Genomic DNA, 10,019 nt, shown 5'->3' on the forward strand with positions numbered 1-10,019 from the left:
CTTTGCTGGCATTTTTGCACTCCAGTGAAGTGCAGTGCCAATGCCTCATGCAGTGAAAGTGATCTAAGAAAATCATATGTTCTTCCCATTTCTTATACTTGCAAAAGGACCTTAAATATTTGAATGAACAGTGTTGAGCTATAACTTGTTCTTTTATTGTTTTTTATCACATGGGCTATCACCATCACTGATAATTCATTTTTGTTTCCTGCAGATTGGACAGAACTTTCTAAGGCGCCTGCACTCTGTCTTGGCATCTACATCATTGATTTTCCTTAAGCACTTCAGTGTCGCATCAAATTACTAGAATAGACATACATCCTAGGAAGGACAAACTTATATATAAAAAAGATAATGTTGTAATTAACAAGACATTCCTCTGTCTTTCTTTTTTTTTTTTTTTTTTTTTTTTTCATCTATCATATTAAACCTTGGACACAAGAATCAGAAAGTATGAATTTATCTTGCCACTATTTTAAGCACCTTTAAGCACCTGTGAAAGCTGCCTTAAGTGCAAATAAAAATGTTCTCCATTTATGTCAAGTGTGTTGGAAGACAAATTCAGCTTTCATATAATCATTTTTGCCAAAAAGAAGCAGTCTCAGAGGTTTTAGAATCCTATTTTTGGTGTGGAATGTGACCATAAGCAACACAGTATATAACCCCAGTTAGAAAAGACATAAAGAATGTTGTGAAAAGATTGCAAAATGCAGCCAATTTTCTGAAAGTTTTTAGATACACTGCTGGTCTTGGACTAATATGCTGTCTCAAGATTGGCATGGACATCTGTTAATAAGTCTCTCTAGCCCAACAACATTCATTTGACCCTCAAAATGCATAACCTTAGCAGACTAATGAGGAACTGAATGCTGAATGTTTATCAAAGGGGACTCTCTTCCATTCCATCCACCTCTTGCATACTTTCAAAGAATTAATCTATTTTAACAAGGGACCCTCTCCCTATTCTATGGCCCCAATTCAATCTCTAAAACAGGGGATTAAATCCAACATTCTGCAAGTCGAAATTAAAGTGGTCTTGGTTGTTGTTTTTCAAACTACTCTGAGTGTTAATTGGGATAAAATCTGCAGTTTCTGGATTACTATTCACATTTCGATTAACAGAGGAGGAAAACTTTGCCAGAAGTACCACAAGGACTAAGGAAAATTAAATCTTTTAACCCTTTTTCAACACAGTGAGCAGGTATCACGAAGAGGAACACAGACAATTTAAAATGCTTTGATTTCTGTGTACAGAATAATAAAGCTGAAGAAAAAACAAAGGACTGTGTCATATTTACTCCTCAAAATCCTCCAGATTTCATTATGATTGATTAAAAATAATTGAGCAGATGTTACAGGCAGTAGTGCTTTTAAACCCTTTGTCCTTAGATTTAAATCTGATATAATGCAGATAAAGAAAGTATGAAAAATTTCATATCATGGTCTACAAGTATGTATAAAATGTAGGAGCTGTTTAGATACTTTCTTAGGTCCAATGCTTTATCATTTTTATGTTGCTGCTGAAAGGATAAGGTCTCAACTGTGAGTTCCTATGATAAACACATTTTCTTTTGGCTCGTGAGTCATAGACAATGTAAAAAGACATTTTGCTCTCAAAAAACCAATATTGTGAACATCTGGTTCATACCCTTCTTAACAAAATTTGTTCCACTGCTCTATTACATATAAACATCTGTCATTTATATCAAGCAGTTGACAAATGCTCTATCTTGAATTCAAAGAACTGTAGTGCTATATCGTTAAGTATCTTTTTTATACAAAATGAAAACTGTTTGTTTGTGTTGAAGACCGAATTCTACTCAACAGAGCTGACTTTTTTATCAAATGAGAAAATGGGTTAAATTCATATCAGCAGTCAAATTTTATTTCTCCTGACAACTGTATGTAATTACTGTAAATCACTCTTCACATAAAAGACAATGACATGCTACTGGCTGACACTGTGGATACTGTTTAGTGAATGGCTTTATCTACCTAAAAGACTGAAAATTTTGAGAAGTTCCAGAGTTTTCCAGATATTTACTGTTTGTGAATTAATTTCTTTTTAAAAGGCAGTTTTCTGCTGTTTTTCAGCACTATGAGGTTGCTTTGTTCCTTTGCTTTGTTTGAAAGGGATGACCACATCCATGAGCATGAGTCATACATTCTAGGAAACATTTTTCCTCCAGAGGTGTGGAATTGTTTCTGCTTCTCCTTTTTGGAATTTGGAGGCCCACAAAATCAAAACCGGGGGCAGCTATCACTCATTTTTGAAGCGTCCCAATGAGAGCAATACAAACACAATGAGATCACTTGATTTTCCTTGAGGCCAGACGGCTGTTGTGTGGTCCCCCCTGCTCTCTTGGAAAAAGCAACCTCTTCTACAAGGATAGGAAAAACTCTCAGGAGGCTTCAGCCAGGGTCACTACAAGATCCTGTCTCCTTGTGTATTTGAAGTCAGAACTGGGACCCAAATAGGAAAGGCTTTCTGCAATATTGTGATTCATGACTACAGGAAAAGAATCCAAAATCTAAGTGTGACCTCCAAAACCAGCCGGTTTGAGTAGAGTCCACTATTAAGAACAAGTCAAGATGTGTAAATGAGGTGTCTCTTTCTCTCCATTGACTGTACAGACTAAACAGAATGTCACCTGGCAACAATTAATAGAAAAATGGATTGCATTTCCTAAATGAGGTGCATAAAGCGGGCAGTCTGCACCTGGCTGTATGAGCTTTAAATTTGCCATCTTTATTCACGATGTATGAAGTATTTTTCATAGCTTTGCAGGACAGGCATTGCACAAGACATTTGTAACTAGCTGAAAACAAAGAAACCCTGTGATTCACTGAGAAAAAGGATATTTAGTTAGATGCATGACAGACCCAGAGGCAACTTCAGAGCTGCAAATGCAATTACTGCTGGCTAGAGGCATTTGCTTTTTACTTAAAAAAATAAAAAAAAAGGTCTGTTCTGATTTGTCTGATTTCTGTCCAGAGGAGAACAACATAAAACATGTTCAGTCTTAGGAGATCTGTAAGATCCTCCCTAAAAAGAGAACAGATTTGGAAAGGATCCTTTACCTACATATGCAGCATAAAAAGATAATTTAGTCATCCTCCTGCCCTTATTATAACAGAATGAATATTGCTTTTTCATTGCAAGATGGGCAAAAAATATGAAACAATTTGATATGCAGCCTGTACTAACATTGGGAAGGCCAAATCTAGTGTCCTAATGAAATCTATTGAAATATAAAAATGGTGTGTTTATTAATAAGGCAGAACATTATTAGATTTTCTTATTGAGCTAGAGCATTTCAAGGCCATTTGGGGCAGGGAGAGCGAGCAATGCCTTTACAGTACATTCTTTGTTTCCTTAACACTGATCACCTGTCATACTTGATTCCCACAGTGGACCTTTTATAGCAATTTGCTATTCTGACCTTTGCATACATTTTTTGCAAGCTTCACTCTGGGACCGTTTAATCTGGAATGGGTGGGCATATGCTGAGTAGGGTAGCAATGAGTAAGGAAGGATTACATTTCAGTTGTGAACTGGCTGCATCTCTTGAACCATTCATTACCAGACTCCCTAACATTTGGGTTTTCAAAAGGTGATGATTTTTTTGTGTGGAAAAGGGTATTTTGTTGGCTGGACTCCACTGAAGCATACTTTCAACATTAACTCCCTATTGGCAGCAGTTTCTGCTTATGATTTGCTTTAATGAACACCAGTTTAAACTGGGTTAATAATAAAGTCTGCTGGAGAAAGTTTAAACCCCAGCACACTTTATACAAGCCTGACCCAACCAGAGCTCATGTACTATGAGCAACTATGCAAAAGGACTTTTCTGGGTGTGGGAGTTGGATATGGTGGATATGGTAAGAATACATGAGGGAAGTTAACTTTTTTTTCATTTCTTTTTTCTTCCTGTTACCTCAGTTCTCCATCTCCCTAATCACTGCATGCACCCACACCTTCTGTCTCTCTGACTCTGTGGATGTCTCCCATTTGCTGTGACCTCTTCTACATCCTCCACTGATCTCAGTTCCCTCATGCTCCATTTACCTCCACTCAACATCCTGATCGCAAAGCTCTTCATTGTCCACCAGACATGTCTTTTCATCTTCCTCACATATTTCTGTGGTTTCCTAAATCCTCCCTCTCACATCTTAGGCCAAACAGCTGGAACAAAAAAAAAGGAGCAGCTTCTAATTGAAAGCCTCCAATTGTAAATATCATATATTTAAAAACAACTTGTTGAATGTTTCTAATTAAATGCCCTCATAATACTGAAAAGTCATCCTTACCAAAACCTACAGAAAAAAGTCAAAGCTAAATTGTTATGATTATTACTGATGTCATTAACTGAAAATACATTTTTCATTAAAACTAAACCACAAGCAAGTATTATAGGACCAATAGCTTTATTCTGAATTTTACCTAGCTACACAGAACTAAATTTAGAATAAAGAATTCTTTTCATATTCTGGAAAAAAGAAAGTAGTTGTGATGAAGTTTGTGAATCAGCAGGCAATCAGCTTTACAACAGGACACCAGCTAAACCCCTATTGATAGAGTGCCCATATCATTCTGCATCTGGTTTGTATCAGTGTTGCATTTCTAATTAGACCTTGCCAATCCATTTGTCAGTACTGCTCTAAAAGTGACACGGTTGAAATTTTTTTTCTATAGAGATATCTGCCAGGATTTCATGCATTTTGATTTAAAATAGGTTAAAGCAATCATGGATTGTGGAATTCTCTTTGGGAATAGTAACCATTAAAAACTGAAGACAAAATTGAATAGGTTAAGCATTAAATATGAAGGGACAGATTTCCAGATAACAAAAATTGTTACTATTATTCCACTGATACCATTAAGGCTGTATTGATCCAACTCTGATGAGAATTTCCTGAAAAGTAGTACCACATCCTGCAGCCACAAGGAACACTGGAAAAAACAGACCTGTCCCTTACCAGAATCCACTTTGCTTACGAAAGGAAGTTATTTCTTTGTAGCTTTATATTAAATTTTATTCTTGTGAATATTTCTCTCTGAGTTACCTTCAACTCCCTTGGAGCCTTTTCCCTTTGAAATGCAAGGATCTCAGTGTTTCATTATTGCAAGGAACAATTCTTTTATGCAATTTAAATGTATAACTAAGCACTTGGATCTCAAACCTTGGGAGTGCGGTATTGAAACAGTGAAAGTTCTTTCTTGAATACATAACCCATTTCAATTATACATATAGTGACTCCATTTAGTTAAGAAAATAAAGCAACACATTTTATTTGCTAGTGTGCTATTTATTCTTTCTTTTCCTTCTTTCTACTGCAAACATCTCTCTCTATGTACTGCCTTGTTTAGTAACATTAACAGATAAGCCTGTGTAGTCTGGAAATCCTGCCTCCAGGATAAGGGGAGAAAAAAGGCTGCAAAGGGCTCAAAAGGAGCTGCAAATATGGAGACCAGTCGTGATATTTCTAATGCATCAGCCATGTAATTGCATTAATTCAATACAATGATTAAAGAGCTTTGGAGCAATGCTACTGCCTCATCCAGACTGACTCTGATTAAGCCACAGAGTAGTGATAAAGTGTTATGGATCAAAGATGATAAGATATAGGTCAGGGAAGAAAATAGGTTCAAAAGATTTAGAAACATATTTAGATGCTCTGAGGAAAAAGCAAATGTGTTATATATGTTATAGAACAGATTGTTATGTGGCATTACAAATCTGTCATTAAATGCATACTTTAAGGGACACTGATAATGTATAATTTAAAGATTTTCTTTAAAATTATTTTAAGGAAGAAAAAATAGTTTGATTGGAATTTAAACATCAGCCTCTTACACATACAACTTAAATGACTAAATTTAAACTGGTTAACTAGCTCAACTTCTGAATGATCTAAAATCATTGGTGGATTTAAGGAGGCATCACAGAGTCTGTAGCACATTCCCCTATTAATACCAAAACTCTGCTGTTGACTTTGGGCAGCCAAATCACCCCAACTTGATTTTTCAGGGCTGCACAGGATTAATGATAATTGTATTCCTTCCTGACTACAAACATCTTGCTCAAAATCATAAAAATTAAGGCAGTACATTAAGCTCAAAAACTTAGCAGAATCACAAGTCCTGAAAATCAACAGACAAGACCAGGAACGTTATTTCAGATTCCCTTTATTTGCTGCCTGAGTTCAGAATAGTGCCTTCTTTTGAGAGGAAGTAGTCCAGAAATAGAGCGAGGAAAGGTGGGCACCTTGAGGAGCCAAGATATGGCTGGTGACTGTAGTTTCCTGTATGCATGAAATGGCCATGAAATGAGATGGGTCTCTGGAGAAGTCAACACGTAACTGGCATGCTGGCAAATACACTTTTTATTTCCTGTTTTTTTCTGGATAGAAGTTCTCTGGACTGTATATTAATATGGAGAGTTCCTAATATTTCCCAGTAAATTGCTTACCTCAGTATTTTTAAAAAGGATTCAGTGGGAAAGGACTACTGCATAAAGGAGAGAGTAGGCTAAATCATGATGAGGGTTTATGAGCAGCCACTGACATAACAAAATTTATGTACTAGCAGCTGCTATAGGTGAGAATTTATATTCCAGAAACAGTAGTTCTACATCATAAGCTTGCTCAAGGGTTTTCCAATGGAAGCTTCTTGGTTATACAGTCTTTCTTGTGATATATGGCTGCAAAAAAAATTACCAGAATCATCTTTCTTCTATTATTTACTTTACAAATTTCCAGTTGCTTCAGATCTTTTCAGGATACACTCTTCTAACAAATGAAGTGAACCTAAATAGTGGGGTTTTGTTTTTTGAGAGTTATCCATCAGTTGCTATTGTTGCATCCTCAGTTGATGCTAAATTCTGCACCCTTCCCACAGGAAGGGAAAGAAAGCGAAAAACACCATGACATAAAATTAGAATAATACTACACAGAAGGCCCAAAAATGAGCCATGTTTGAAACTGTTCAGGGAAGCCTGTGCCCATTTTAAAACCCACTGTTCAGCCAAGTACAGCTGTGATGTCTTTCTCAGCATACTTCAGCAATCCGAATTACATGTTCTAACTTTGACAAAGCTATACTCCAGGGAAACCTGGGGTCGAGCCAGTGAGGAAACCTGGTGTGACTGAGTGAGTGTGGGGTGTGTAGCTGGGAAGGGGCCTCAGTCCCAGCTCAGGTGGTTGAGTGTGACTGCCAGAGGGGCTCCTGGATGAGGAAGTTTTCCTAACACAGGCTATGGCTCACTGAAATTACACTGGTGCTTGTTACACTATAAGCAGTTTCTAGCCTATTTTAACATCTCTTCTAAGTAGCAGTCATGCTCCTTTAGATGTAGGACCTAAACCATGCTTTTTTTTCTGACAACTGAAGGAGTATAGCACAACATAGTGTGGCTGCAGTCTTAGTCACTGCATAGGTGGGGTTTGGAATTTTTAACATTAGGTTTATCCCCTGAAATTGCTCCTATTTGGAGCTTTCTTGTGCTTAGAAGAGCTAATCCCACTGCTTAAAAGGCTGTATAGAGGAATACATGCTTTGTATATAATTATTCTCTTCAGCAAGTTGCCTGGTGAAAGTTATGATGTTGAGACCTCAAGGCACTGCACAGCAGTTTTATTAATATCTGGGTGAGTACCTCCAGAAGCAGAGTAAAATGTCTCTTCCTAGTGTTCTCTTGCAAGTCTCTCTGGTGAGTGAAGAGCTAATTTCAATCACCTGTAATTTTTCATTTTCCCACTGCATGTCAAATACATCTCTTATTACTTTTTTTTTTCTTTTCTTTTTTTTTTTTTCTTTTTTACTTTTGTTCCAGGCAGAGATGTTGGTATTGAGAAGATCAGCAGCACATGACAGAATCCCTGTTACAAGGAGGAAGAAAAAGTGAATTATGTAGTTAGCTATACTGGTCTGTAGGTTTCCATTAAACAGATGTCTCTGGCTTGCTATTATTCACTATAATTGCAGTGTCTGGAAAGTTGCCTTTCCCTTGAGACTAATCTATTTTAAGTTCAATGGATCAGGGGAAGCTTTTGAAAGATTTGTAAAATTCTTTACACTTGACTTCTTAAGTCCAAGGAAAGACAATACTATGTACTGTGCATACTTCTTAGTGAAGAATTTATTAGAATATTTGTTTGAGTCAAATTCTTGTGTGAATTTCCACAGACAATGGATCACCACACACACAATTATATAGGCAGTAATTGTTTTCGGAGATGGCATTTAGAAAAAATTAGCTAATTTTAGTTACAGTGGTAATCATAATCTTTCTGTTTTTCTATATCACCCAGGTTTTCCCACCAGCTATGGCAGAACTATCAGGGCAGTCAAAGGCTGCTGCAGAGTTTCAGGCTTGCTCTGAAGGAAAGAATGTTATACTTTAGGGCATTTTCAGCATTTTGTCCAAATACGTAAGATATAAATAGGCTAAAGAACTATTCCTTTAGCTCTTATTTAGGCTCATTTCTTCACAGAAATAGCTTAGAGACTATTAGAAGCTCTAAACTAATTTAAAACAGAAAATTTAAAAAACTTTTGGAAGAGGATACCCATCATGCCCTGAAATCTCTAGTGGGCAAAATAACATCTTTCTTGCCTACAAATTCAAACTATGGCAACCCCATTAAATACACTAACCAAATGACAACTGGAGAGGTAATCTTCTAAAATCTCATTTCTGTAGCTGTTGTAACATCTGTGACTACTGTAATCTCTGTTCAGGTCTCAAAATCAACCTAAGATTCATACAAAACATCAGTGGCATAATTACACCTTATTTACTCCTCTGAATACCATATATCTTAAGATAATGCATTATCTTCATGGTCAATGCCAGTAGAAGGAAAAAAAATCAGTGGTTTAAATTTTTTTCATCTAAAGTCAAGAGTGACCAACATTGTAGCTTTCACTGCACAACAAAAAAAGACACATAAGAGGAACAATTCTTGGCCCATAGCATTGACTACATTAATTCCTGAGTCAGAGAAAGGAAACAAGTAAAAACTATTATACATGTTGCTTAATCATGACTGCAAGATGCATATCTGCCCTGTAAAAAGAACTATGTAAAAAAACCTAAGAATATTTCCTTTCAGTCTTTATAATGGAGACCTTTCAGACTCCATCTCGCTTTCCTTTTTGGGGTTGCCTAGGAAGACCATACAATAAGAAGCCTAAGGGATATTTAGAAAGCCTGGTGTTAAATATGTCCATAAATAGGCAGTGAAGTACATCACCTGCATTCCAGGTGATAAGCCTTGAAATGCACCCAGCCTTCTTCTAAACAGCTGTGCTCAAAAATAGGAGCACTGGGGGATACTCCGTATCTGGGGTCCTTTCTCTAGCACCTTAGCTTAAGCACAGCACTTATACCTCTTTTTGAAAGAAGAAAATTACTACACTGAAAGACCGATATTAAATCTGAACCTCTGAACCCTGATTTAACAAAAAACTACACCTTTCCTTCTCTTAGAAAGCACCACTGTTACACCTCTTCTTGAAAGGGCACCGAGACTTTCGCCCTGAGGTGATGCAAAGGCAAACTACAACCTTCCACCAGTGATCTCACAAAAAAAATCTATATTCAACTGCTTTACACTCAGGCTGGAAAAGGCTGCATGAGCATGCCCAGTCTTGCCTGAGCATGCTGGTTACAGTCTGTTCTGTGGTGCCTTTGGCTGCTCCAGAGGCTTGCAAAAGGCACAGTATCTGAGTCAAATACTGAGATCACTGTAGAGGCATTTTCTATGGCCAGTGTCCTCTGTGTAGACTTTCCCAGCTTTCACACAGCTTATGACAGACTATGGTAGGAATGAGAAGGGTGCCTACCACATCAGCCCTGAGCAGTGGTAGCAGTCACAGCTGAACATCAGACCCATCACATTCAGGGATTACCACCATCAAACCCATAGAAATATGGTACTTGAATTTTTGGGTTTTCACAGGAAAGCAAGGTTCCTTCATTCCCCTGTTTGGGTAGATGCACACTGAACACATT

This window comes from Corvus brachyrhynchos, unplaced genomic scaffold (genome assembly GCF_000691975.1).
Source record: "Corvus brachyrhynchos isolate BGI_N302 unplaced genomic scaffold, ASM69197v1 scaffold92, whole genome shotgun sequence".
NCBI lineage: Eukaryota > Metazoa > Chordata > Aves > Passeriformes > Corvidae > Corvus > Corvus brachyrhynchos.